Genomic DNA, 27,061 nt, shown 5'->3' on the forward strand with positions numbered 1-27,061 from the left:
TGTCAGGTAGGACGCAATCCAAGCGTGGGCCGCGCCGGAGATGCCCAACTCGGAGAGGGTGGAGAGGAGGATCTGATGGTTCACAGTATCAAAGGCAGCAGATAGGTCTAGAAGGATGAGAGCAGAGGAGAGAGAGTTAGCTTTAGCAGTGCGGAGAGCCTCCGTGACACAGAGAAGAGCAGTCTCAGTTGAATGCCCAGTCTTGAAACCTGACTGATTAGGATCAAGAAGGTCATTCTGAGAGAGATAGCAGGAGAGCTGGCCAAGGACGGCACGTTCAAGAGTTTTGGAGAGAAAAGAAAGAAGGGATACTGGTCTGTAGTTGTTGACATCGGAGGGATCGAGTGTAGATTTTTCAGAAGGGGTGCAACTCTCGCTCTCTTGAAGACGGAAGGGACGTAGCCAGCGGTCAAGGATGAGTTGATGAGCGAGGTAGAGGGAGAAGGTCTCCGGAAATGGTCTGGAGAAGAGAGGAGGGGATAGGGTCAAGTGGGCAGGTTGTTGGGCGGCCGGCCGTCACAAGACGCGAGATTTCATCTGGAGAGAGAGGGGAGAAAGAGGTCAAAGCACAGGGTAGGGCAGTGTGAGCAGGACCAGCGGTGTCGTTTGACTTAGCAAACGAGGATCGGATATCGTCAACCTTCTTTTCAAAATGGTTGACGAAGTCATCCGCAGAGAGGGAGGAGGGGGGGGGGAGGAGGATTCAGGAGGGAGGAGAAGGTAGCAAAGAGCTTCCTAGGGTTAGAGGCAGATGCTTGGAATTTAGAGTGGTAGAAAGTGGCTTTAGCAGCAGAGACAGAAGAGGAGAATGTAGAGAGGAGTGAGTGAAAGGATGCCAGGTCCGCAGGGGAGGCGAGTTTTCCTCCATTTCCGCTCGGCTGCCCGGAGCCTTGTTCTGTGAGCTCGTAGTGAGTCGTCGAGCCACGGAGTAGGAGGGGAGGACCGAGCCGGCCTGGAGGATAGGGGACAGAGAAAATCAAAGGATGCAGAAAGGGAGGAGAGGAGGGTTGAGGAGGCAGAATCAGGAGATAGGTTGGAGAAGGTTTGAGCAGAGGGAAGAGATGATAGGATGGAAGAGGAGAGAGTAGCGGGAGAGAGAGAGCGAAGGTTGGGACGGCGCAATACCATCCGAGTAGGGGCAGAGTGAGAAGTGTTGGATGAGAGCAAGAGGGAAAAGGATACAAGGTAGTGGTCGGAGATTTGGAGGGGAGTTGCAATGAGATTAGTGGAAGAACAGCATCTAGTAAAGATGAGGTCAAGCGTATTGCCTGCCTTGTGAGTAGGGGGGGAAGGTGAGAGGGTGAGGGCAAAAGAGGAGAGGAGTGGAAAGAAGGAGGCAGAGAGGAATGAGTCAAAGGTAGACGTGGGGAGGTTAAAGTCACCCAGAACTGTGAGAGGTGAGCCATCCTCAGGAAAGGAACTTATCAAGGCGTCAAGCTCATTGATGAACTCTCCAAGGGAACCTGGAGGGCGATAAATGATAAAGATGTTAAGCTTGAAAGGGCTGGTAACTGTGACAGCATGGAATTCAAATGAGGAGATAGACAGATGGGTCAGGGGAGAAAGAGAGAATGTCCACTTGGGAGAGATGAGGATTCCAGTGCCACCACCCCGCTGGCTCGATGCTCTAGGGGTATGCGAGAACACGTGGGCAGACGAAGAGAGAGCAGTAGGAGTAGCAGTGTTATCTGTGGTAATCCATGTTTCCGTCAGCGCCAGGAAGTCTAGGGACTGGAGGGTAGCATAGGCTGAGATGAACTCAGCCTTGTTGGCTGCAGACCGGCAGTTCCAGAGGCTGCCGGAGACCTGGAACTCCACGTGGGTCGTGCGGCGCTGGGACCACCAGGTTAGAGTGGCAGCGGCCACGCGGTGTGAAGCGTTTGTATGGCCTGTGCAGAGAGGAGAGAACAGGGATAGACAGACACATAGTTGACAAGCTACAGAAGTGTTGTTTCTTGTATTATTGTCTCCTGTGTCTTTAGAGAACTGTTTCACTTTGATATCCTTTTTTCTGTCCTGATTTTCTCTTCTTCTGTTAACTAGATATTCTTTGTTGTTCTTCGTTAGCTAGCTAGCTTCTTCCAAAAGAGTCCCTAGCAACTGCTTAGCAAGCTGAATTGCAGCTTGCTAAGATAACTATTTTTCATAAAATTGTAGTTATCTTCTTTGTTTGTTTGTTTGGCATATACTTTGAGTAACATGTCAACCAAGTCGTCAAAAAAACTAAAAGTACAAATTCAACCCTAAATTCAGAGCAATAGCCAAAAGGACTATTATGAGTCAGGCGATAAGCTGTTTTGCAAATTCTGTCAACTTACTATTGATTAGACCCGTAAAAATGTGTGATTACCACTTAGTCTAAATCCCATGTGAAAAACAAGGAAAGCACCGTGTTAGCCAGAGCATGCCTCTTCAAACAACCATTACTAGTGCAAGCGCATCAGCAGATTCAAGACGAGAATTTATTCAGGACTTTGTGGCTGTGTGCGCCGAGTCTGACATCCCCTTAGAAAAGCTAAGAAAGCTATGGCCGTTTCCAGTGAAGCATTGCCCGAAAATGAGAGCAGCCTCTGTCAATCTCACCTGCCCCGTGTGTTCGACCAACATATGACTGCCGTTCTACAGAAGATCCGTTGGAAGAGGGTTGCGGTGGTTGTTGACGAGACAGATGCAAGGGACTGCAGCATTCCAATCATTGGTGAGTTAAGCCTATTAATATACCGTTGCAATCGGCTACATTTAAATTCCGCAGTGTGACTTGTCCGCATGCAAATTGTGATATTCCAAACAATGAGCTATCGTGGTGAAATATAGCGATGCATAATGTCAGTAGCTGTCTGCCTCTAGCTAACTATCTCTGTATCTATATTGTTTACACTTATCACAATATTATTTTTTATTTATTTTAAAACATAATTAAAACATTTCCTCAACTTTCATTGCAGGTATTGAAAACCAGTACTTTCTGGTGGATGTCATTTTCACAGACAGATGCAACTACTCAACAATTTCCCAAGTTATACTAGCCTCCCTCCACAACAACAAACTGAACGGTGCCTGGGCAGTGGTCACAGATAATGCCTCCTACTGCTTGAATGCATACAAGGAGGTTCTGAAAGGAGTGATACAGTGTCCGTGTAACCCGTCTCTGCCATGTCATCAATCTGGTGGGTGAGACCTGGCAATACTACAAATACTTCTCTGAAGTTGCATCACTTGTAACATGGATGAGATCTGTCTTCTTCAAGAAAGAGAAGATGGGGGAGCTTCCTCATTATGAAGGAGTTCGTGCAGGCCAAGGCACCTCCTGAAGCAGTGAGCTCAAAGCTGTCATCAGTTTGGAGCAGCCCTCCGAGATTGTTAGCCTGACAGTGATGGCCTGCACCTTCTGTTTCCAGCTGGCTGAGGATGTTTGACTGCTTGGGATGGTGGCTTTTCTGCCAACAAAAACTCTGTACAGATGAACATGCTCTGCATTGTACTTCACTGCCTCAAACCAGCTATTCCATCAATAGCTGGTTTGAGGCAGTGAAGTACAATGATGATAACAATCTTGGAGGGCTGCTCCAAACTGATGACAGCTCTGTCAATCCTGAAAGGAACCCACCGTCCCACAGCAATGTCTGCATACAATGTCATGGAAGATCTGTGCTCTTACCTAATGAATGGAACAGCAAAAACATGCGGGTATAGTGCCAAGACAGATGAGCTATTGAGAAAGATGGCGATTGGAGAGAGAAGGGAGGTGCTTGACCATCTCCATGATGCATTCCACTTGGACTTCAAAATTGTCAAAGCACTGGGACACATCCAGCCAGAGGTCTACAGGCTGGCTAGGGTGTTCAACCCTAGGCAGGCTCCAGCCATGGAAAATCAGATTGAAGCCCACACACAAACTGAACCCCATCAACAGAGCTCAGTGACCACACACACAAACTGAACCCCATCAACAGAGCTCAGTGAAGAATGGATTGCCTACCAGCACTGTGTGTCCAGGAAGCCCTCACCTGCTTTGGAGCTTGCTGATTACTGGAGGGGCCTGAGTGCGAGATTCCCAAGAGTTGCAGAAGTGGCAGTGCCCTACATCTACTTCCCAGTCGACAGAGGAGTTTCAGCAAATACAAGACTCTACTCACAGCCAAGCGAGAGGTACTCACCGAGCTCAACACAAAGAAGCTGACAATCATGTACTTCAAATGGAGATGTCTGTGATAGATGGAAAACTTACAATGGACAGACATAGGAGCTCATAAGGTAGTTCCATAGGTTTTGCCTATTGCATGAATCTTTATTTTATTTATAAATGATACACTTGTGAAACACTTCATTTTACAAAAAAAAAACTATGAATGCAAAGTTGTTACACAAGTATAACTAGGTTTTTCCCAATTGCATTGTTGCCTATATTCTTGCATTACTTTTTCTTATAATGAAACACTCAGTAGAACTCTGTATTGAAGCACTTGCCTTGATTATAAAAAAAAAGAAAAAAAGAAAATAGTGCAATGTGTTGCATCATTACAAATTTTACATTTCTTATTAAATTGTTGTTTTATTCATTCACATTAGACACTTTATGATAAAATTTGCTTAAATCAGAAAAAAGTTCAGAAAAATAAAAATAACTCTAAAAAAGGAATAATAAAAAAATGGATTTCATAGGGCCCCATTGTTCCTATATGGTTATTTTTCTTGTTAAATGGCTCTGCGGAGGTCGTAGCGGGACTTCTGGTACTTGTTCCTTTCCTCAGCCTTAGCCTCAGGTTTGGCTGCGATAGCCCTGCTGTGTGCGGTAGCCCTGTCCTTTCACTGAACACCAACCTCTGTTAATAAAGGGCTTTTGATTGGGAAAACAGCAAACGGTCACTGGGGGGGGACAACAACGTCTCTGAACCATTTCCTAACGAAGCCGGTGACGGAGGTGGTTAGCTCGTCGATGCTATCGGCGGAGTCTGGGACATGTTCCAGTCAGCATTAGCAAAGCAGTCCTGTAGCATAATTTCTGAGGACCATTTCGCAACTGAGCAAGTCACAAGTACTTCTTGTTTGAGCTTCTGCTTGTATACAGGAAGCAGGAGTATGGAGTCATGATCTGATTTGCCGAATGGGGGACGAGGGTGGGCCTTGTTACTCTACCCAGAATCAAGCATACAACAGTCTAGGACTTTATCGCCCTTAGTGGCGAGGGAGACGTGTAGATGGAAGTTGGGCATCACGTGTCTTAAAGACGCAGAATTAAAAATCGCTGGCAATAAGAAAAGCAGCTTGCGGGTGCAAGGTTTCCTGCTAGTTTATAGCCTCGTACAGTTCGTTATTTCTCTTGTCCTTAGTTTTCCCTCTGTTTCCCTGTCACCTAAGGACAGACAGAGCGAGAGGATGAGGTGTTGTGTGTGTGTGTGTGTGTGTGTGTGTGTGTGTTTAGTCATTTAGGCTGGTTGACAAAGCCTGACTAAGGGCCAGTCAGTCAGGCAAGGGTTGTGTGATATTTGGTATTCATAGTGCGTGTGAGTAGCTTTCCAGTGCTACCATATAGGCCTAGGCTAGAACTAGGCTACACAGTAAAAGGAAGACTATGTGCTCAATACTCTTGTAGTGTTGCACGGTATACCAAAACTTTAGTACCTTTCCGATACTAGAACTTTCTGTACTTCTGTCAAATGTGTCACACGGCATCGACAGAGAGGATCAAGTCTAGCAGCGCAGCCGGTCTCCTTTATAGTGCGAGAGCACAGGGCCTGCTCCACTTCCTCACTGCCATCTCCAGTCTAGCCTGTCCTGAGGAACCACTGCACCCACTGGGAGTCTGGTTGCATCACAACTTACGCTGCACAGAAGTTAACACACTCGAATAATGCAACACAGCATGTAGAAATGTTGATTTATTTACTGTTCGCAAAACAATGTCCATTACAGGCTAGCACACTGCACAATACGATACTGGTAGCATTCAGCTTTGTAGGCCAACTTTCCTTGCTAGCTTACAGCTGAACCTAACATTAATTAACTACCCTAGTACTTTGTGGTATTCAAACCATAACGCAAAATATTGCTGATTTCAAAGATTGTCACCAAAAAATGTATTCATTCAATTCCTCTCCCCGCCTCACATAGCTCCCCATCAATATCATCTTTGCTGGAGCTGACTGAATGAGGTCATGGGTCTTAAAGAGACAGCGCACACTTATAAAAAGACGTGGTTGCTTCTTCTACACAAATGTTTATCAGGACAATAAATAAATGGAAGACTGATTGTTTATCATCTGTAGCCCCATGAAATCAGCCAAAACAAGCTCAGTAACGCAATGAATGTGCACTCTCCTATTGAATAGGCAGTCACCTGTACTTGATTTACCTAGTTTATCAATAGACTACAGATTTACCATTCAAATAAATTACCTTTATGTAGTTAGTCAGTTTACCAAAGTCAAATGAATTGTATAATTGATTAATTAATGCATAGATCCAAAAATCAAACATTTCTATTATAAATGATATTGAACTCAAGAGAGCCGTCTGGATCCAGTTCTATTCTGTGACTTTGGCTAATACGCCTTTTTTTGCAGTTGTATCGTTTTGGAATCATAGTCAAAATTCTGCTATCATGACAACACTATCCCTGGTGTAAACAAGTAAAAAGCATGGTTGGAATTGGAACCCCCCCCCAAAAATTTTTTTTACATTAAAAAATATAAAAAAAATCACTAAAAGTATGTGTCGGTATTTTTTTTTATATTTAGAAAGACACGCCCACATCTCTGTACAGCTGCTTGGGAAAACAACACATGGACAAACTGCACACATACCCTGTGATGCCGGGCTATCTACTGAGAATATTGCAAAATGTGCTTTCACCGAAAAGCTATTTTAAAATCGGACATAGCGAGTGCATAGAGGAGTTCTGTATCTATAATTCTTAAAATAATTGTCATTATTTTTGTGAACGTTTATCGTGAGTAATTTAGTAAATTCACCGGCAGTGTTCGGTGGGAATGCTAGTCACATGCTAATGTAAAAAGCTGGTTTTGATATAAATACAAACTTGATTGAACAAAACATGCATGTATTGTATAACAATGTCCTAGGGTTGTCATCTGATGAAGATCAAAGGTTAGTGCTACATTTAGCTGTGGTTTGGGTTTATGTGACATTATATGCTAGCTTGAAAAATGGGTGTCTGATTATTTCTGGCTGGGTACTCTGCTGACATAATCTAATGTTTTTCTTTCGTTGTAAAGCCTTTTTGAAATCGGACAGTGTGGTTAGATTAACGAGAGTCTTGTCTTTAAAATGGTGTAAAATAGTCATATTTTTGAAAAATTGAAGTAATAGCATATCTAAGGATTTGAATAACGCGCCACAGGATTCAACTGGCTGTTGAGTAGGTGGGACGCAAGCGTCCCACCTAGCCCAGAGGTTAAGGAGTTCCACATATGCTGAGCACTTGTTGGCTGCTTTTTCCTTCACTCTGCTGTCCAACTCATCCCAAACCATCTCAATTGGGTTGAAGTCGAGTGATTGTGGAGGCCAAGCCTTCTGATGCAGCACTCCATCCCTCTCCTTGGTCAAATAGCCCTTACACAGCCTGAAGGTATGTTGGGTCATTGTCTTGTTGAAAAACAAATGATAGTCCCACCAAGCGCAAATCATATGGGATGGCGTATCACAGCAGAATGCTGTGGTAGCCATGCTGGTTAAGTGTGCCTTGAATTCTAAATATATCACCAACAGTGTCACCAGCAAAGAACCCTCACACCTCCTCCATGCTTCACAGTGGGAACCACACATGCGGATATCATCCGTTCACCTACTCTGCGTCTCAAAAAGACAAGATGGTTGGAATTTGGACTCATCAGACCAAAGGACAGATTTCCACCGGTCTAATGTCTATTGCTCATGTTTCTTGGCTCAAGCAAGTCTTCTTATTGGCGTCCTGTAGAAGTGGTTTCTTTGCAGCAATTCGAACATGAAGGCCTGAATCACACAGCCTCCTCTGAACAGTTGATGTTGAGATGTTTCAGAGGTCAAGTAAGAGAGATTTATTTGGGATGCAATTTCTGAGGCTGATAACTCCAATGAGCGTATCCTCTGCAGCAGAGGTAACTCTGGTTCTTCCTTTCCTGTGGTGGTGATCAAGAGAGCCAGTTTCATCATTGCGCTTGATGGTTTTTGCAACTGCACAAAGTTCAAGACATTTTCCAGATTGACTGACCTTCATGTCTGAAAGTAATGGACTGTCGTTTCTCTTTTCTTATTTGAGCTGTTCTTGCCATTAGAGGTCGACCGATTATGATTTTTCAACGCCAATACCGATTATTGGAGGACCAAAAAAGCCGATACCGATTAAATCTGCCGTTTTTTTTTTTTTTTGTAATAATGACAATTACAACAATACTGAATGAACACTTAATTTATCTTAATATAATACATCAATAAAATCAATTTAGCCGCAAATAAATAATGAAACATGTTCAATTTGGTTTAAATAATGCAAAAACAAAGTGTTGGAGAAGAAAGTAAAAGTGCTATATGTGCCATGTAAGAAAGCTAACGTTTAAGTGCCTTGCTCAGAACAGGAGAACATATGAAAGCTGGTGGTTCCTTTTAACATGAGTCTTCAATATTCCCAGGTAAGACGTTTTAGGTTGAGGTTATTATAGGACTATTTCTCTATACCATTTGTATTTCATATACCTTTGACTATTGGATGTTCTTATAGGCACTTTAGTATTGCCAGTGTAACAGTATAGCTTCCGTCCCTCTCCTCGCTCTTACCTGGGCTCAAACCAGGAACACATCAATAACAGCCACCCTCGAAGCAGCGTTACCCATGCAGAGCAAGGGGAAAAACTACTCCAAGTCTCAGAGCGAGTGACGTTTGAAACGCTATTAGCGCACACCCGCTAACTAGCTAGCCATTTCACATCGGTTACACCAGCCTAATCTTGGGAGTTGACAGGCTTGAAGTCATAAACAGCGCAATGCATTGCAAAGGGCTGCTGGCAAAATGAAGTAAAGTGCTGTTTGAATGAATGCTTACGAGCCTGCTGGTGCCTACCACCGCTCAGGCAGACTGCGCTATCAAATCATAGACGTAATTATAATATAAAACACACAAATACGAGCCTTAGGTCATTAATATGGTCGAATCCGGAAACTATAATCTCAAAAACAAAACATTTTTTTCTTTCAGTGAAATACGGAACCGGTCCGTATTTTATCTAACGGGTGGCATCCCTAAGTCTAAATATTCCTGTTACATTGCACAACCTTCAATGTTATGTCATAATTGCGTAAAATTCTGGCAAATTAGTTTGCAACGAGCCAGGCAATGAACGCAAGAGCAGTGACACAATTTCATGTTTGCAGGCAATAGTAACTAAATATGCAGGTTTAAAAATATATACTTGTGTATTGATTTTAAGAAAAGCATTGATGTTTATGATTAGGTACATTGGTGCAAATGCGCTTGCTAAATCACCGTTTGTCGAAGTAGGCTGTGATTCGATGAGAAATTAACAGACACCACATTGATTATATGCAACGCAGGACACGCTAGATAAACTAGTAATATCATCAACCATGTGTAGTTAACTAGTGATTATGTGAAGCTTGATTGATTTTTATAAGTTTAATGCTAGCTAGCAACTTACCTTGGCTTCTTGCTGCCCTCTTGTAACAGGTAGTCAGCCTGCCATGCAGGCTCCTCGTGGAGTGCAATGTAAGGCAGGTGGTTAGAGCGTTGGAATAATTTGAAAGTCGCTCTGGATAAGAGCGTCTGCTAAATGACTTAAATGTAAATGTAACCGGAAGGTTGCAAAAACGAATCCCCCCTGAACAAGGCAGTTAACCCCCGTTCCTACGCCGTCATTGAAAATAAGAATGTGTTCTTAACCTCTCTAGGCTAGGCGGGACGAATTCGTCCCACCTACGTAACAGCCACTGCTATCCTGTGGCGCGATTTTCAAAACCTTAAAAATCCTATTACTTCAATTTCTCAAACATATGACTATTTTACAGCCATTTAAAGACAAGACTCTCGTTAATCTAACCACACTGTCCGATTTCAAAAAGGCTTTACAACGAAAGCAAAACATTAGATTATGTCAGCAGAGTACCAAGCCAGAAATAATCAGACACCCATTTTTCAAGCCAGCATATAATGTCACCAAAACCCAGAAGACAGCTAAATGCAGCACTCACCTTTGATGATCTTCATCAGATGACAACCCTAGGACATTATGTTATACAATACATGCATGTTTTGTTCAATCAAGTTCATATTTATATCAAAAACCAGCTTTTTACATTAGCATGTGACGTTCAGAACTAGCAAACTAACTTCCGGGGAATTCGCTAACATTTTACTAAATTACTCACGATAAACGTTCACAAAAAGCATAACAATTATTTTAAGAATTATAGATACAGACCTCCTCTATGCACTCGATATGTCCGCTTTTAAAATAGCTTTTTGGTGAAAGCACATTTTGCAATATTCTAAGTACATAGCCCAGGCATCACGGGCTAGCTATTTAGACACCCGGCAAGTTTAGCACTCACCATAATCATATTTACTATTATAAAAGTTTGATTACCTTTTGTTGTCTTCGTCAGAATACACACCCAGGACTGCTACTTCAATAACAAAATGTTGGTTTGGTCCAAAATAATCCATCGTTATATCCGAATAGCGGCGTTTTGTTCGTGCGTTCCAGACACTAACCGAAATAGTAAAGAAGTGTCACGCGCATGGCGCAATTCGTGACAATAAAATTCTAAGTATTCCATTACCGTACCTCGAAGCATGTCAACCGCTGTTTAAAATCAATTTTTACGACATTTTTCTCGTAGAAAAGCGATAATATTCCGACAGGGAATCTCCTTTTCGGCAAACAGAGGAAAAAATCCCAAAGGCGGGGGCGGTCGGGGTCACCCGCATAAAGCCAGTGTCCCTTGATCGGCCACTTGAGAAAGGCGATAATGTGTTTCAGCCTGGGGCTGGAATGACGACATTCTGTTTTTTCCCGGGCTCTGAGCGCCTATGGACGACGTTGGAAGTGTCACGTTAGAGCAGAGATCCTTAGTAAATGATAGAGATGGAAAACAAGTTCAAGAAATGGTCAGACAGGCCACTTCCTGTAAAGGAATCTCTCAGGTTTTGACCTGCCATTTGAGTTCTGTTATACTCACAGACACCATTCAAACAGTTTTAGAAAATGTAGGGTGTTTTCTATCCATATGTAATAAGTATATGCATATTCTAGTTACTGGGTAGGAGTGGTAACCAGATTAAATCGGGTATGTTTTTTATCCAGCCGTGTCAATACTGCCCCCTAGCCCTAACAGGTTAATCTGACTTGCCTAGTTAAATAAAAAGGTGTAAAAAAACAAAATACGTTTTTCAAAATAATTTACAAATAATTTTAAAAATAAATAAAAAAAAAACAAATAAAAATAGGCAAATCGGTGGCCAAAAATACAGATTACGAAAACTTGAAAAGCGGCCCCAATTAATCGGCCATTCCGAGTAATCGGTCGACCTCTACTTGCCATACTATGGACTTGGTCTTTAACCAAATAGGGCAACCTTCTGTATACCACCCCTACCATGTCACAACACAACTGATAGGCTCAAACGCATTAAGGAAAGAAATATCACAAATTAACAAGGCATACCTATTAATTGAAATGCATTCCAGGTGACTACCTCATGAAGCTGGTTGAGAGAATGCCAAGAGTGTGCAAAGCTGTCAGGGCAAAGGGTGGTTACTCGGTTTCCGGTCACAACTTGCAGACTTGTTTACGCTGCTGTGCGTTTTGTTGCCGATCTTACTTTGCTACCTGACGGTTTTTACTTTTTTCATTCAACTTTTTCACCCCGGAGGTTTTATCTGGACATGGTTCGTCAGGACTTCAAACATCCGAAGCTAAGTAACATTAACATGATGCCTTCTAATTGCAGTCGTTGTACTTATAATATACAGGAGAACGATCGCCTTACGGCAAGGATAGCTGTGCTGCAAGCCCAGCTTCAGACGCAATCGTTAGGCAAGGGCAATTTCAGTGTAGGAAAGGATGAAACAGCGTCTGTGCCACCAGTAAGCACAGATAGTAACGTTAGTATAAACCCCCCTCGCACGGTCCCCGCAGCCGGACAACTTTCTCATGGCTTCTGGAGGGAAACGCTGTAGGAATGCTCAACCGGTGTCGCTTATTCAGCCGACAGAAACTTTCAACCGGTTCTCCCCATTAAGCGAGTCGGAGGCCGAGACTTCTCTGGTCTCTACTCCTCCCGTTGTGGGGTCTGAGACACCGACGGCTCCCACCATTAGCTCTGACAAATTGAAAACCCTAGTCATTGGCGACTCCATTACCCGCAGTATTAGACTTAAAACGAATCATCCAGCGATCATACACTGTTTACCAGGGGGCAGGGCTACCGGCGTTAAGGCTAATCTAAAGACGGTGCTGGCTAAAGCTAAAACTGGCGAGTGTAGAGAGTATAGAGATATTGTTATCGTTGGTGCCGACGTGGATGTTAGGATGAAACAGTCAGAGGTCACCAAGCGCAACATAGCTTCAGCGTGTAAATCAGCTAGAAAGATGTGTCGGCATCGATTAATTGTCTCTTGCCCCCTCCCAGTTAGGGGGAGTGATGAGCTCTACAGCAGAGTCTCACAACGCAATCGCTGGTTGAAAACTGTTTTCTGCCCCTCCCAAAAGATAGAATTTGTAGATAATTGGCCCTCTTTCTGGGACTCACCCACAAACAGGACCAAGCCTGGCCTGTTGAGGAGTGACGGACTCCATCCTAGCTGGAGGGGTGCTCTCATCTTATCTACGAACATAGATAGGGCTCTAACTCCTCTAGCTCCACAATGAAGCTTAGTGGAGTCTGCCACTAGCACAGTCAGCGTAGTCAGCTCAGCTTTCCCCATTGAGACCGTGTCTGTGCCTCGATCTAGGTTGGGCAAAATTAAAAATGGCGGTGTTCGCTTTAGCAATCTCACTAGTATAAAGACCTCCTCCATTCCTGCCATTATTGAAAGAGATTGTGATACCTCACATCTCAAAATTGGGTTACTTAATGTTAGATCCCTCACTTCCAAGGCAGTTATAGTCAATGAACTAATCACTGATCATAATCTTGATGTGATTGGCCTGACTGAAACATGGCTTAAGCCTGATGAATTTACTGTGTTAAATGAGGCCTCACCCCCCTGGTTACACTAGTGACCATACCCCCCGTGCATCCGGCAAAGGCGGAGGTGTTGCTAACATTTACGATAGCAAATTTCAATTTACAAAAAAAAAAAAAAATACAAAAAAAAAATACAAAATACAAAAAAAAAGACGTTTTCGTCTTTTGAGCTTCTAGTCATGAAATCTATGCAGCCTACTCACTCACTTTTTATATAGCTACTGTTTACAGGCCTCCTGGGCCATATGCAGTGTTCCTCACTGAGTTCCTATCGGATCTTGTAGTCATAGCAGATAATATTCAAATTTTTGGTGACTTTAACATTCACATGGAAAAGTCCACAGACCCACTCCAAAAGGCTTTCGGAGCCATCATCGACTCAGTGGGTTTTGTCCAACATGTCTCTGGACCTACTCACTGCCACAGTCATACTATGGACCTAGTTTTGTCCCATGGAATAAATGTTGTGGATCTTAATGTTTTTCCTCATAATCCTGGATTATCGGACCACCATTATAATGCGTTTGCAATCGCAACAAATAATCTGCTCAGACCCCAACCAAGGAGCATTAAAAGTCGTGCTATAAATTCTCAGACAACCCAAAGATTCCTTGATGCCCTTCCAGACTCCCTCTGCCTACCCAAGGACGTCAGAGGACAAAAATCAGTTAACCACCTAACCGAGGAACTCAACTTAACCTTGCGCAATACCCTAGATGCAGTTGCACCCCTAAAAATTAAAAACATCTGTCATAAGAAACTAGCTCCCTGGTATACAGAAAATACACGAGCTCTGAAGCAAGCTTCCAGAAAATTGGAATGGAAATGGCGCCACACCAAACTGGAAGTCTTCCGACTAGCTTGGAAAGACAGTACCGTGCAGTATCGAAGAGCCCTCACTGCTGCTCGATCATCCTATTTTTCCAACTTAATTGAGGAAAATAAGAACAATCCGAAATTTCTTTTTGATACTGTCGCAAAGCTAACTAAAAAGCAGCCTTCGCAAATGGAGGATGGCTTTCACTTCAGCAGTAATAAATTTATGAACTTCTTTGAGGAAAAGATCATGATCATTAGAAAGCAAATTACGGACTCCTCTTTAAATCTGGGTATTCCTCCAAAGCTCCATTGTCCTGAGTCTACACAACTCTGCCAGGACCTAGGATCAAGGGAGATACTAAAGTGTTTTAGTACTATATCTCTTGACACAATGATGAAAATAATCATGGCCTCCAAACCCTCAAGCTGCATACTGGACCCTATTCCAACTAAACTACTGAAAGAGCTGCTTCCTGTGCTTGGCCCTCCTATGTTGAACATAATAAACGGCTCTCTATCCACCGGATGTGTACCAAGCTCACTAAAAGTGGCAGTAATAAAGCCTCTCTTGAAAAAGCAGAATCTTGACCCAGAAATTATAAAAAACTATCGGCCTATATCGAATCTTCCATTCCTCTCAAATTTTAGAAAAAGCTGTTGCACAGCAACTCACTGCCTTCCTGAAGACAAACAATGTAGACGAAACGCTTCAGTCTGGTTTTAGACCCCATCATAGCACTGAGACTGCACTTGTGAAGGTGGTAAATGACCTTTTAATGACGTCAGACCGAGGCTCTGCATCTGTCCTTGTGCTCCTAGATCTTAGTGCCGCTTTTGATACCATCGATCACCACATTCTTTTGGAGAGATTGGAAACCCAAATTGGTTTACATGGACAAGTTCTGGCCTGGTTTAGATCTTATCTGTCGGAAAGATATCAGTTTGTCTCTGTGAATGGTTTGTCCTCTGACAAACAAATTGTAAATTTCGGTGTTCCTCAAGGTTCCGTTTTAGGACCACTATTGTTTTCACTATATATTTTACCTCTTGGGGATGTCATTCGAAAACATGTTAAATTTCACTGCTATGCGGACGACACACAGCTGTACATTTCAATGAAACATGGTGAAGCCCCAAAATTGCCCTCGCTAGAAGCCTGTGTTGCAGACATAAAGAAGTGGATAGCTGCAAACGTTCTACTTTTAACCTGTTAGGGCTAGGGGGCAGTATTTACACCGCCGGATAAAAAATGTACCCGACTTAATCTGGTTACCACTCCTACCCAGTAACTAGAATATGCATATACTTATTACATATGGATAGAAAACACCCTAAAGTTTCTAAAACTGTTTGAATGGTGTCTGTGAGTATAACAGAACTCATTTGGCAGGCAAAAATGTGAGAAGGTTTCATTCAGGAAGTGGCCTGTCTGACAAGGTGTCGTTCTTCTTGTCTCTGTTTATTGAAGAGTGAGGATCTTAGCTCTCCCGTGACACTTCCTACGGCTGCCATAGGGTCTCAGAAGGCGGTAAAAAGCTGAATCGTGGCTTTGCAGGCTCTGGCTGAAAAAAAGTAGCGCGTTTGGGTAGTGGCTGGTTACAGTACTGTGAGACTCAGGCTCGTGCCCGCGTCGACCGAAAGCTTTGTTTACTTTCCTCTGTTTAGCTAAATGGACATTCCCGGTCGGAATATTATCGCTTTTTTACGAGAAAAATGGCATAAAAATGGATTTTAAAACAGCAGTTGACATGCTTCGAAGTACGGTAATGGAATATTTAGATTTTTTTTGTCACGAATTGCGCCATGCGCACGACCCTGATTTACCATTTCAGATAGTGTCTGGGACGCACGAACAAAACGCCGCTATTCGGATATAACGATGGATTATTTTGGACCAAACCAACATTTGTTATTGAAGTAGCAGTCCTGGGTGTGTATTCTGACGAAGACAACAAAAGGTAATCAAACTTTTATAATAGTAAATATGATTATGGTGAGTGCTAAACTTGCCGGGTGTCTAAATAGCTAGCCCGTGATGCCTGGGCTATGTACTTAGAATATTGCAAAATGTGCTTTCACCAAAAAGCTATTTTAAAAGCGGACATATCGAGTGCATAGAGGAGGTCTGTATCTATAATTCTTAAAATAATTGTTATGCTTTTTGTGAACGTTTATCGTGAGTAATTTAGTAAAATGTTAGCGAATTCCCCGGAAGTATGCTAGTTCTGAACGTCACATGCTAATGTAAAAAGCTGGTTTTTGATATAAATATGAACTTGAACAAAACATGCATGTATTGTATAACATAATGTCCTAGGGTTGTCATCTGATGAAGATCATCAAAGGTTAGTGCTGCATTTAGCTGTCTTCTGGGTTTTTGTGACATTATATGCTAGCTTGAAAAATGGGTGTCTGATTATTTCTGGCTTGGTACTCTGCTGACATAATCTAATGTTTTGCTTTCGTTGTAAAGCCTTTTTGAAATCGGACAGTGTGGTTAGATTAACGAGAGTCTTGTCTTTAAATAGCTGTAAAATAGTCATATGTTTGAGAAATTGAAGTAATAGGATTTTTAAGGTTTTGAAAATCGCGCCACAGGCTTCAACTGGCTGTTACGTAGGTGGGACGAATTCGTCCCGCCTAGCCCAGAGAGGTTAAACTCGGACAAAACAGAGATGCTTGTTCTAGGTCCCAAGAAACAAAAAGATCTTCTGTTGAATCTGACAATTAATCTGGATGGTTGTACAGTCGTCTCAAATAAAACTGTGAAGGACCTCGGCGTTACTCTGGACCCTGATCTCTCTTTTGAAGAACATATCAAGACTGTTTCAAGGACAGCTTTTTTTCCCCATCTACGTAACATTGCAAAAATCAGAAACTTTCTGTCCAAAAATGACGCAGAAAAATTATTCCATGCTTTTGTTACTTCTAGGCTGGACTACTGCAATGCTCTACTTTCCGGCTACCCGGATAAAGCACTAAACAAACTTCAGTTAGTGCTAAATACGGCTGCTAGAATCCTGACTAGACCAAAAAAAATTGATCATATTACGCCAGTGCTAGCCTCCCTACACTGGCTTCCTGTTAAGGCAAGGGCTGATTTCAAGGTTTTACTGCTAACCTACAACGCATTACATGGGCTTGCTCCTACCCATCTTTCCGATTTGGTCCTGCCGTACATACCTACACGTACGCTACGGTCACAAGACGCAGGCCTCCTAATTGTCCCTAGAATTTCTAAGCAAACGGCTGGAGGTAGGGCTTTCTCCTATAGAGCTCCATTTTTATGGAATGGTCTGCCTACCAATGTGAGAGACGCAGACTCAGTCTCAACCTTTAAGTCTTTACTGAAGACTTATCTCTTCAGTAGGTCCTATGATTAAGTATAGTCTGGCCCAGGAGTGTGAAGGTGAACGGAAAGGCTGGAGCAACGAACCGCCCTTGCTGTCTCTGCCTTGCCGGTTCCCCTCTTTCCACTGGGATTCTCTGCCTCTAACCCTTTTACAGGGGCTGAGTCACTGGCTTACTGGTGTTCTTCCATGCCGTCCATGGGAGGGGTGCGTCACTGACGTGGTCTTCCTGTCTGGGTTGGCGCCCCCCCTTGGGTTGTGCCATGGCGGAGATCGCTGTGGGCTATACTCGGCCTTGTCTTAGGACGGTAAGTTGGTGGTTGGAGACATCCCTCTAGTGGTGTGGGGGCTGTGCTTTGGCAAAGTGGGTGGGGTTATATCCTGCCTGTTTGGCCCTGTCCGGGGGTATCATCGGATGGGGCCACAGTGTCTTCTGATCCCTCCTGTCTCAGCCTCCAGTATTTATGCTGCAGTAGTTTATGTGTCGGGGGGGCTAGGGTCAGTCTGTTACATCTGGAGTATTTCTCTTGTCTTATCCGGTGTCCTGTGTGAATTTAAATATGCTCTCTCTAATTCTCTCTTTCTCTCGGAGGACCTGAGCCCTAGGACCATGCCTCAGGACTACCTGGCATGATGACTCCTTGCTGTCCCCAGTCCACCTGGCCGTGTCGCTGCTCCAGTTTCAACTGTTCTGCCTGCGGCTATGGAACCCTGACCTGTTCACCGGACGTGCTTGTTGCACCCTCGACAACTACTATGATTATTATTATTTGACAATGCTGGTCATTTATGAACATTTTAACATCTTGACCATGTTCTGTTATAATATCCACCCTGCATAGCCAGAAGAGGACTGGCCACCCCTCATAGCCTGGTTCCTCTCTAGGTTTCTTCCTAGGTTTTTGGCCTTTCTAGGGAGTTTTTCCTAGGGAGTTTTTCCTAGCCACCGTGCTTCTTTCACATGCATTGCTTGCTGTTTGGGGTTTTAGGCTGGGTTTCTGTACAGCACTTTGAGATATCAGCTGATGTACGAAGGGCTATATAAATAAATTTGATTTGATTTACTTTGAAAAATCTCAAATATATATTTTGATTTGTTCAACACTTTTTTTTGGTTTCTACATGATTGTTATTCAAAAGTTGACGTCGTCATTATTCTACAATGGTAGAAAATAGTAAAAAGAAAAGAAAAACCCTGGAATGACTGGAACTGTATATGTTTATTTTTTTGTTGTTGATGAATTTTCATTGTTGGACATAAGGCTGTAAAAACACCAGGAACTCAGTTTCAAGTTAATTTAATTTTAGAAATCTGGTCAAGTATTCCAATTAGGTGGCCCCCGACAATCCACTCAAGAAAAAAAAGTTGGCCCGCGGCTGAATATAGATATCTGATCTAGGCCTAGTAGCCTCGCTCCATGCACTGTGCAGGCCTAAACTTACAGCCAACACTAAGGAATTGAAATCTTATTCATATTTAAAGTGATTGACCTACAAGGAGCGGCAGACTTTATGCATTAGAGGTGTCTTCATTTCAAATAGACAGATTAGGCTAGCTAGACGCCTGCAACCACACCAGCACAAAACACTGACTTCACTCTAAAACAATGAACCATTTTACCAAGATTTCCACTGATTGCATTCAGCTTATACAAATAGATATTTTTAAAACACAGGAATGATTGACAAACTGACGTTACAACACCCACCCAGACTTATCTACCAAAAACAGGGGCATTGCCTTTTTACACTTGCAACATTCATTTACCTTGGCATGAGCCACTAGCCTCACACAGTCAGGTGCAAGAGACAACTCAAGAATTCCCACACATAGCTGTTTCCTTGTGAAAGGTCAACAACAGAGGGGGAAACAGAGGCAAAATAAGCATTATGGATAGACCCTGCCAAAGGCGCTGCTCAAGTGACAGCATCATGTAACTAACGCCTTCACACCGACAGCCAAAGCATACAATACTACTGTCAATGGGAGGATGCTACCCTCAGGCCTGCAATCACAAAAGACCAATATGTGTGGAAGAGCACTTAGAAAAAAAACTGGAGGCCTTATTTGTTTCATTCTCTCCCAAGTCACAGGCTTGGTCTCCAAATAGCCTAGGCCTCAATAGGGCTACAGACACACATGAGAGAATAATGAAGGCAGACAAATCTATAGGATCTAAAAATTGGCGTATGAGGGAAGTGTCTATGTTATTAGAAAATCATCATATTTTCTCAGAATAGTGTCCAAACAGATTAGTTGTTAGTCTCTGTAAAGTACCATGGCAATTTCGAGGCCACATTGGCAGAACCACATCATCACGGACACTAGCCAGAGTTAAACGTAACGTTAGCTATAACATTACATCAATAGTTCAATTCGTGTTGCAACAAAACAACCGTGGAACTAGCGTTAGCTAGCTTTATTTCTTTAACCCTAGATGGAGTTATCTAGGGCAATAACGATGAAAAGTTACCCAGAGTACACAAAATACCGACAACATTATTAGCTACAAGTCAAGTGTAACTCGTTTTATGAAATGGTAAAGGTGTTAATTAGCAAACGTTAGCTAGATAAATTGGGGATAAATGAACGTTAGCTAATCTTTAGTAAAATTGCAAGGACGTTGGCATTTATCACCATGAGTAATATTGGGTGATTCCGTGTATTTTAGCTAACCAGCTAGCTAAGTTAGTTAACATTACATGTCTCGCAATTATTTGGGAGTGTATTAGACCGGGCACACTGATCACAACGGACAAAAACAAACAATCGAGTGGTCAGACACAGTTAAGTTAGCTAGCTAGCTAACTACTTAGCGAGGCCATAGCAGCAGTCGGATAGCTAGCTCGTAGCTTGGTTAGGTGTCCGCCATCTTTTGCTGGCATTACTTACTGATGATGATAGCACGGTCCATTACCAGTTAACGTTAGCTAAAGTTAGCTAGCCATTTTAAACAAATATATTGTAGCTAGCTAACGTTAGTATCAGCTCGCTAGTAGTAACCAATCACTTGGTATCTAGTTAAACTACTTCATCTGGTATCTCAGTTAATTAGCTAGCTACTATCTAGTTCGCTAAACAAGATCCTATACTACCTCAAGCAAAGATCTCAAGTCAGTTGAGTTGGAGGAACGTAGCTAGCCTAGCTAATGTTAGATAGCTGAAATACAAGCAGGCTCAACTTGAAGCAGAAATGTACAATTGTAGAGGACAGACATCAAACGTCTCTAAGTTTGGGTGGCTTACCGTGCCTGTAGCTCCAACCCGGTGTTATAAACTCCCTGTAGCTATGTTCTCTCGATAAACAGCCAGGCATTAACCTCTCAGGCTGAGCGTCCAGCTACGATTGCCGTCTATCGTCACAGACAGGTTCTCGCCACAGACAGGTTCTCGCATACACCGTAGTAGATAACTCCAGGATTTATGAAGGAGTTGTGCGACAATTTGTGTATGCGGACTGAAGAAGCTCCAACGTCACATACACATATTTTATTTTAATAAAAAGGACGTTTTTATCCATAACGACTGATTTCCGCAACCAACGAATGTGTAATTTCGGGCTATTCTTTGGTCCTGAAATTAGTCGTTTTGAATAAAAACGTCATTTTATGTGATGTCGGAGCTCCAGTCCGTCCACACGAGTCATCGCTCAACATGTTTTATTGTTGGACATAAACTGTAAAACATATGTATTTTCGAAATCTGTTCCAAAGTATTACCACGCATAATATAGTATATATATGATCGTATACAAATGTAAGCAAGGTTTGAAGTGATTATGCTTTAGTCAAATGTCATATATTTATGTGCTTCTTGTGGTCAATTTCCAGTCTACGAAGTATTAGTAATTAGGTTCCGGCACCATGAAAAAAAAATCGGGCAGTGGCTGAATCTAGTAGATGATTCATGCATTATATTGACAAGATAACAGCGTGACCGCTCTAACAATGGAAAATATATGTCCTCAATGATTGAAGGCAGAAGAGAGCAGATGGGACCGTTCTAGCCAATGGAGGGCAGATACCCGCATAAACAACAGGCACAATACGTCGTTTTTCTCAACGTTGACGGAATGCCGCGTGAATCCACTTATAACAGTACATTTGTAACAGCTTATACATGACTAAACGTATATTAAATCAAATAAGCCTCAAGTAATTCGACACTTTCTGATAGACATCCATACAAAAAGGGGCTTATCTCACGTAAACAGATTTTGGGCAGAGTAAATCCTCTCGCTTTGCCTCTCCCTCTCTGGTTGCACGACACCCTGCAGCAAAAGCAGACGGCGACGTCTGACGCCGCCCCAACTATGTCACTACGTCTGCGTCTACACAGGTAGCACAATTCTGATATTTTTTTCCCCACTAATTGGTCTTTTGACCAATCACGTCTTTTTTCATGTCTTTTCACTTCTGATCTTTTTCAGATCTCATCTGATTGGTCAAAAGACCAATTCGTGAAAAAAAGATCAGATTTGGGCTTCCTGTAGAAACGCAGGCTCGTAGCTGGCCTGGACCGAATGAATACTTTGATGGCTACGAAAATAAATGTACATTTCAACCAGTGACCATAATAAGAAGAATTTGTAAAAATAAAATAATGCTTGCTGGATTATCTCAGTCTGTTAAAAAAATAATAATAATAATTTTAACACTATTCAAACAAACTTCATATATCACTGAAACACCTGAAAATGAGGTTGTTTGTTCCTGAGACAACAAATAGGTACTATGCGTATATAATCTTATTGTTACATGCACCAAGATTATTGATGCCTCCCCTTTGGCTCCAGACAGACATAGGCTATGTAGTGGCTATAGTCTATGTAAAGTCACTGTATAAGTCTTATGTCTCTAAGCATTTTTCTGTTTTTTGGCAGGTGTACGATGGCCTGCTTGTGGCCACCCCCAGCAGAATTGACAAAAACAAGCAGTCAGGAGTCATTGGCTCCCTGCACCCAACCCCCCAGAGATAAATATTATTGGGCCATTCAGCCACTGTGTTGCTTATTCAAGAGGCCAAGGCCTCATTCTCCAATCAATGAACAATCAATTAAGCTGCTGCTACTATGTTTATTATCTATACATAGTCACTTTACCTCTACCTACATGTGCATAATACCTCAATTACCTCAGCTAACCTGTACCCCCGCACATTGACTCTGTACCGGTACCCCCTGTATATAGCCTCGCTACTGTTATTTTATTGTTGCTCTTTAATTATTTGTTGTTTTTCTATTTTAATTTTATTTTAGTAAATACTTTCTTAACACTTATTTTTCTTAACTGCATTGTTGGTTAAGGGCTTGTAAGTAAGAATTTCACTGTAAGGTCTACACCTGTTGTGACAAACTATTGAAAGCATTTTGAGACAAAGATCTGAGGTTGTGTAATGCAATCAGTGAATAACTGACAATAAGACAGTGTGTATACTGTAATTTGAACTACAACTTCAATAATATCCTGTGTGGCTCAGTTGGTAGAGCATGGTGTTGTGGGTTCGATTCCCACGGGGGAACAGTATGGAATTTTTATTTAATTTTTATTTATTTTTTATTAAAAAATGAAATGTATGCACTCACTACTTACTGTAAGTCGCTCTGGATAAGAGTGTCTGCTAAATGACTAAAATGTAAATATCATTGTTTCCTTGAAAGTGTGTGTGTGTCCGGGCCAGCAGAGGACACCAAAGTCTTTCTTTTAGTGTTGACTCAAGCCATAATGTTCACAATCTTTCCCATGAAAGCTGTGTGTGGACTCTAGAGAGAAGAGAAGAGAAGAGAAGAGAAGAGAAGAGAAGAGAAGAGAAGAGAAGAGAAGAGAAGAGAAGAGAAGAGAAGAGAAGAGAAGAGAGAGAGAGATTCAATCACATCTATGAAACAAAGCGCCATTACTTTACCATACACCAATATTCTCATTCATTACTTAAGAATACACAGACTATAGATTTGATTAATGAAGGTGACCTAATTCTGTGTAATTATATCCAGATTGAATTCTCCCAGGAACCTCTAAGTTTCTCACAGTTACTTCATCATTCCAATTAGACCTTGATCTAAATTTAGACAGCAGAAACAAAAATACCTTTTCATCCAGGCAAAAAAAAAAAAGTTGTTGGGTGTTCCAAAAATGTGCCTTGGTATTCTGCAGTATATCATTCATGGATGTGTTTCGTAAATTCTTTTGTGATAAGTTAAGCTTGGTTCTAAGAGTTGGATGAAGTCTTGGAAGGGCCTTTGGCTACAGTATGTGGGTGCTGCTGCTCTCTCTGAACCTCACCATTTACAGGTGCAGTGCACATGTGAGCGGTTTATAAAACCTCCTCGTTGAAAGTAAACAACTTTCAAGTTTTATTAGTCGTACAGGATACACATGGTATACACCGTCCAACAAATGCTTACTTGCAGGTTCCTTCTCAATGCCACAGAATAGTAATAATTAAAAAGATAAGAATAAAACATAAAGTAAATGGCTCAGTAGAATAGAATAAATCATGTAGCATAAGTATAATACAGGAAGGCACAAGTTATAGTACAAGTAGTCAAATAACCAACCTCTTTGTGAGTAGCTGATGTGTGTATGCATATAAACATGGGCCATTGATAAAATTATTCAGTGATCTTGCTTGTGTTGTTTATGTATGAATATAAATCCATGTTTGACTGATGCTGTACACAACAACAACAAAACTATGCAAATATGGGACAGTGCAATAAAAAAATTAGAGCAGACACATCATTCAGAATGGGATTCTGATGTAACATGATTTGGTTAGGAGTGTTTTGTAACATTCTATAACATGCTTGAGACACATGAGCATAATGCATTGTATTTAGTGACAAGCGATTACTCAGAAAAATGTGTTTACTAATTTTCTTTAATGAAACTAAATGTAAAAAAAAAAAACGGTTTTGGGTATCAGCTACAGTCGTGGCCAAAAGTTGAGAATGACACAAATATTAATTTTCACAAAGTCTGCTGCCTCAGTTTGTATGATGCCAATTTGCATATACTCCAGAATGTTATGAAGAGTGATCAGATGAACTGCAATTAATTGCCAAGTCCCTCTTTGCCATGCAAATGAACTGAATCCCCCAAAAACATTTCCGCTCCATTTCAGCCCTGCCACAAAAGGACCAGCTGACATCATGTCAGTGATTCTCTCCTTAACACAGGTGTGAGTGTTGATGAGGACAAGGCTGGAGATCGCTCTGTCATGCTGATTGAGTTTGAATAACAGACTGGAAGCTTCAAAAGGAGGGTGGTGCTTGGAATCATTGTTCTTCTTCTGTCAATCATAGTTACCTGCAAGGAAACATGTGCCGTCATCATTGCTTTGCACAAAAAGGGCTTCACAGGCAAGGATATTGCTTCCAGTAAGATTGCACCTAAATCCACCATTTATCAGATCATCACGAACTTCAAGGAGAGCGGTTCAATTGTTGTGAAGAAGTTTTCAGGGCACCCAAGAAAGTCCAGCAAGCGCCAGGACTGTCTCCTAAAGTTGATTCAGCTGCGGGATCGGGGCACCACCAGTACAGAGATTGCTCAGGAATGGCAGCAGGCAGGTGTGAGTGCATCTGCACGCACAGTGAGGCGAAGACCTTTGGAGGTTGGCCTGGTGTCAAGAAGGGCAGCAAAGAAGCCACTTCTCTCCAGGAAAAACATCAGGGACAGACTGATATTCTGCAAAAGGTACAGGGATTGGACTGCTGAGGACTGGGGTAAAGTCATTTCCTCTGATGAATCCCCTTTCCGATTGTTCGGGGCATCCGGAAAAAATGGGAATGGGTGAAATAGGCAATAATTTCCTTTCTTTTTCAGCACCAGACCTGCCAAATTCACTTGAAACCTAGTTTTTGTGTTTAATAGGCAAAGTTACACCTTATGTTAACATCTAACTCCAGAGTGATATGTTCTTGCAATATGTAGTCTACAACATTTCAGATATGATCATTTATCACAAAATAGTTTAGATGTAGTGAGTGAACTACTTTTTCAAAGTAACTTGAGTTGAGTAAACTATATTTTTCTTATGGGTAGTTTTACTGTAGCTTAACTTCTTCCAACTTCCTCAGCTGCTTGTTAAGGTGCAGTAAACCAGGATAGTCCCCCCCTTTTTTGGGGGGTGGGGGGCGAGAAATAGCTTCCTCCCAATGGCACCACATGTAAGGCTCCCTTGGCCAACAGAGACTGTATCTCATCTCTGAGGACTCGGGCTGCTTCCCCCTGTGCAGTGGATTGAACTATTCCCATTAAACGCAGCGGGACCCCCAAACATTATAGTATTTAACCCTGGCCTACGGTACATAGGACCAAGGGGGAGACTACACCTCTGCTCCCTGTGAGGAGCAAGGGATCCCACCTGTTCCCTGGGGGGAATTGAGTTGTTTGTTGACATGCACAGAATATTTACAGTGGCAAGAAAAAGTATGTGAACCCTTTGGAAATACCTGGATTTCTGCATAAATTGGTCATACAATTTGATCTTCATCTAGGTCACAACAATAGACAAACACAGTCTGCTTAAACTAACAACACACAAACAATGATATGTTTTCTTGTATTTATTGAACACACCGTGTAAACATTCACAGTGCAGGGTGGAAAAAGAATGTGAACCCTTGGATTTAATAACTGGTTGACCCTCCTTTGGCAGCAATAACCTCAACCTTACGTTTTCTGTAGTTGCGGATCAGACCTGCACAACGGTCAGGAGGAATTTTGGACTATTCCTCTTCACAAAACTGTTTCAGTTCAGCAATATTCTTGGGATGTCTGGTGTGAACTGTTCTCTTGAGGTCATGCCACAGCATCTCAAATCGGGTTGAGGTCAGGAGTCTGACTGGGCCACTCCAGAAGCCATATTTTCTTCTGTTGATGCAATTCTGTTGATGATTTACTTCTGGGTTTTGGGTCATTGTCCTGTTGCATCACCCAACTTCTGTTGAGCTTCAATTGGCAGACAGATAGCCTAACATTCTTCTGCAAAATGTCTTGATAAACTTGGGAATACATTTTTCCGTCAATGATAGCAATGATAACAGTCCAGGCCCTGATGCAGCAAAGCAGCGCCAAACCATGATGTTCCCTCCACCATACCTTACAGTTGGGATGAGGTTTTGATGTTGGTGTGCTGTGCCTTTTTTTCTCCACACAGGGTTGTGTGTTCCTTCCAAACAACTCAACCGTAGTTTCATCTGTCCACGGAATACTTTGCCAGTAGCGCTGTAGAACATCCAGGTGCACTTTTCCAAACTTCAGACGTGCAGCAATGTTTTTTTTGACAGCAGTGGCTTCTTCCGTGGTGTCCTCCCATGAACACCATTCTTGTGTAGTGTTTTACATATCGTAGACTCGTCAACAGAGATGTTAGCATGTTATAGAGATTTCTGTAAGTCTTTAGCTGACACTAAGATTCTTCTTAACCTCATTGAGCATTCAGCACTGTGCTCTTGCAGTCATCTTTGCAGGACGGCCACTCCTAGGGAGAGTAGCAACAATACTCAACTTTCTCTATTTACAGACAATTTGTCTTACCGTGAACTGATGAACATCAAGGCTTTTAGAGATACATCTGTAACCCTTTCCAGCTTAATACAAGTCAACAATTCTTAATCTTAGGTCTTCTGAGATCTCTTTTGTTCGAGGCCTGGTTCACATCAGGCAATGCTTCTTGTGAATAGCA

At 42.2% G+C, this 27,061-nt stretch overlaps 1 protein-coding gene across 2 annotated transcripts in view; it reads right to left on the reverse strand.

Annotated features, from left to right (window-relative positions):
- The window catches only part of LOC106578528 (NEDD4-like E3 ubiquitin-protein ligase WWP1), a 71,088-nt gene extending 49,489 nt beyond the window's left edge, over nt 1–21,599 (reverse strand). Inside the window, exon 1 of one of the 2 annotated variants that reach the window (XM_014157445.2) lies at nt 21,577–21,599. The gene's annotated coding sequence lies outside the window, so the exon portion shown is untranslated. Of the gene's footprint in view, nt 1–20,617; nt 20,881–21,576 lie in introns of those variants that run through there. The other variant, XM_014157443.2, reaches the window with a different exon arrangement.
- Nucleotides 21,600–27,061: the final 5,462 nt, after the last annotated feature.

This window comes from Salmo salar, chromosome ssa19 (assembly GCF_905237065.1).
Source record: "Salmo salar chromosome ssa19, Ssal_v3.1, whole genome shotgun sequence".
NCBI lineage: Eukaryota > Metazoa > Chordata > Actinopteri > Salmoniformes > Salmonidae > Salmo > Salmo salar.